At 51.9% G+C, this 2500-nt stretch overlaps 1 protein-coding gene across 1 annotated transcript in view; it reads right to left on the bottom strand.

The window, feature by feature from the left end:
• Positions 1-2500, bottom strand: part of LOC308128227 (diacylglycerol kinase delta-like) — a 51401-nt gene that overhangs the window by 34632 nt on the left and 14269 nt on the right. The window lies entirely within an intron of this gene.

Genomic DNA, 2500 nt, shown 5'->3' with positions numbered 1-2500 from the left:
TGATTGAGTGTGTGTGGTGAGTGAGCGTGTGAGTGAGTGAGTGAGTGAGTGAGTGAGTGTGTGCTGAGTGTGTGTGGTGATTGAGTGTGTGTGGTGATTGAGTGTGTGTGGTGATTGAGTGTGTGTGGTGATTGAGTGTGTGTGGTGAGTGAGCGTGTGTGGTGATTGAGTGAGTGAGTGAGCGTGTGTGGTGAGTGAGTGTGTGTGGTGATTGAGTGTGTGTGGTGAGTGAGTGTGTGTGGTGAGTGAGTGTGTGTGGTGAGTGAGCGTGTGTGGTGATTGAGTGTGTGTGGTGAGTGAGTGTGTGAGTGATCGAGTGAGTGAGTGTTGAGTGTGTGTGGTGATTGAGTGTGTGTGGTGAGTGAGCGTGTGAGTGAGTGAGCGTGTGTGGTGATTGAGCGTGTGTGGTGAGTGAGCGTGTGTGGTGATTGAGCGTGTGTGGTGATTGAGTGTGTGTGGTGAGTGAGTGTGTGTGGTGAGTGAGTGTGTGTGGTGAGTGAGCGTGTGTGGTGATTGAGTGTGTGTGGTGGGTGAGCGTGTGTGGTGAGTGAGTGTGTGAGTGAGTGAGTGTGTGTGGTCATTGAGCGTGTGTGGTGATTGAGTGTGTGTGGTGAGTGAGTGTGTGTGGTGAGTGAGCGTGTGTGGTGATTGAGTGTGTGTGGTGGGTGAGCGTGTGTGGTGAGTGTGTGTGGTGATTGAGTGTGTGTGGTGAGTGAGCGTGTGTGGTGATTGAGCGTGTGTGGTGATTGAGTGTGTGTGGTGAGTGAGTGTGTGTGGTGAGTGAGTGTGTGTGGTGAGTGAGCGTGTGTGGTGATTGAGTGTGTGTGGTGAGTGAGCGTGTGTGGTGATTGAGTGTGTGTGGTGATTGAGTGTGTGTGGTGAGTGAGTGTGTGTGGTGAGTGAGCGTGTGTGGTGAGTGAGCGTGTGTGGTGATTGAGCGTGTGTGGTGATTGAGCGTGTGTGGTGAGTGAGCGTGTGTGGTGAGTGAGTGTGTGAGTGAGTGAGTGAGTGTTGAGTGTGTGTGGTGATTGAGTGTGTGTGGTGAGTGAGCGTGTGAGTGAGTGAGTGAGTGAGTGAGTGAGTGTGTGTGTGTGGTGATTGAGTGTGTGTGGTGAGTGAGCGTGTGAGTGAGTGAGTGAGTGAGTGAGTGTGTGTGTGTGGTGATTGAGTGTGTGTGGTGAGTGAGCGTGTGTGGTGAGTGAGTGTGTGTGGTGAGTGAGCGTGTGTGGTGAGTGAGCGTGTGAGTGAGTGAGTGAGTGAGTGAGTGTGTGTTGAGTGTGTGTGGTGATTGAGTGTGTGTGGTGAGTGAGTGTGTGTGTGAGTGAGTGAGTGTTGAGTGTGTGTGGTGATTGAGTGTGTGTGGTGATTGAGTGTGTGTGGTGAGTGAGCGTGTGAGTGAGTGAGTGAGTGGGTGAGTGTGTGTTGAGTGTGTGTGGTGATTGAGTGTGTGTGGTGATTGAGTGTGTGTGGTGAGTGAGCGTGTGAGTGAGTGAGTGAGTGAGTGAGTGAGTGAGTGAGTGAGTGAGTGAGTGAGTGAGTGAGTGAGTGAGTGAGTGAGTGAGTGAGTGAGTGAGTGTTGAGTGTGTGTGGTGATTGAGTGTGTGTGGTGAGTGAGCGTGTGAGTGAGTGAGTGAGTGAGTGAGTGAGTGAGTGAGTGTGTGTGGTGAGTGAGTGTGTGTGGTGATTGAGTGTGTGTGGTGATTGAGTGTGTGTGGTGATTGAGTGTGTGTGGTGATTGAGTGTGTGTGGTGAGTGAGCGTGTGTGGTGATTGAGTGAGTGAGTGAGCGTGTGTGGTGAGTGAGTGTGTGTGGTGATTGAGTGTGTGTGGTGAGTGAGTGTGTGTGGTGAGTGAGTGTGTGTGGTGAGTGAGCGTGTGTGGTGATTGAGTGTGTGTGGTGAGTGAGTGTGTGAGTGAGTGAGTGAGTGAGTGTTGAGTGTGTGTGGTGATTGAGTGTGTGTGGTGAGTGAGCGTGTGAGTGAGTGAGCGTGTGTGGTGATTGAGCGTGTGTGGTGATTGAGCGTGTGTGGTGATTGAGTGTGTGTGGTGAGTGAGTGTGTGTGGTGAGTGAGTGTGTGTGGTGAGTGAGCGTGTGTGGTGATTGAGTGTGTGTGGTGGGTGAGCGTGTGTGGTGAGTGAGTGTGTGAGTGAGTGAGTGAGTGTTGAGTGTGTGTGGTGATTGAGTGTGTGTGGTGAGTGAGCGTGTGTGGTGATTGAGCGTGTGTGGTGATTGAGTGTGTGTGGTGAGTGAGTGTGTGTGGTGAGTGAGTGTGTGTGGTGAGTGAGCGTGTGTGATGATTGAGTGTGTGTGGTGAGTGAGCGTGTGTGGTGATTGAGTGTGTGTGGTGATTGAGTGTGTGTGGTGAGTGAGCGTGTGTGGTGATTGAGTGTGTGTGGTGATTGAGTGTGTGTGGTGAGTGAGTGTGTGTGGTGAGTGAGTGTGTGTGGTGAGTGAGCGTGTGTGGTGATTGAGTGTGTGTGGTGAGTGAGTGTGTGAGTGA

This window comes from Lipophrys pholis (genome assembly GCF_963383615.2).
Source record: "Lipophrys pholis genome assembly, contig: SCAFFOLD_152, whole genome shotgun sequence".
Lineage (NCBI taxonomy): Eukaryota > Metazoa > Chordata > Actinopteri > Blenniiformes > Blenniidae > Lipophrys > Lipophrys pholis.
The sequence above is the reverse complement of the archived record's forward strand: the minus strand, read 5'-3'. Positions and strand labels throughout refer to the sequence as shown.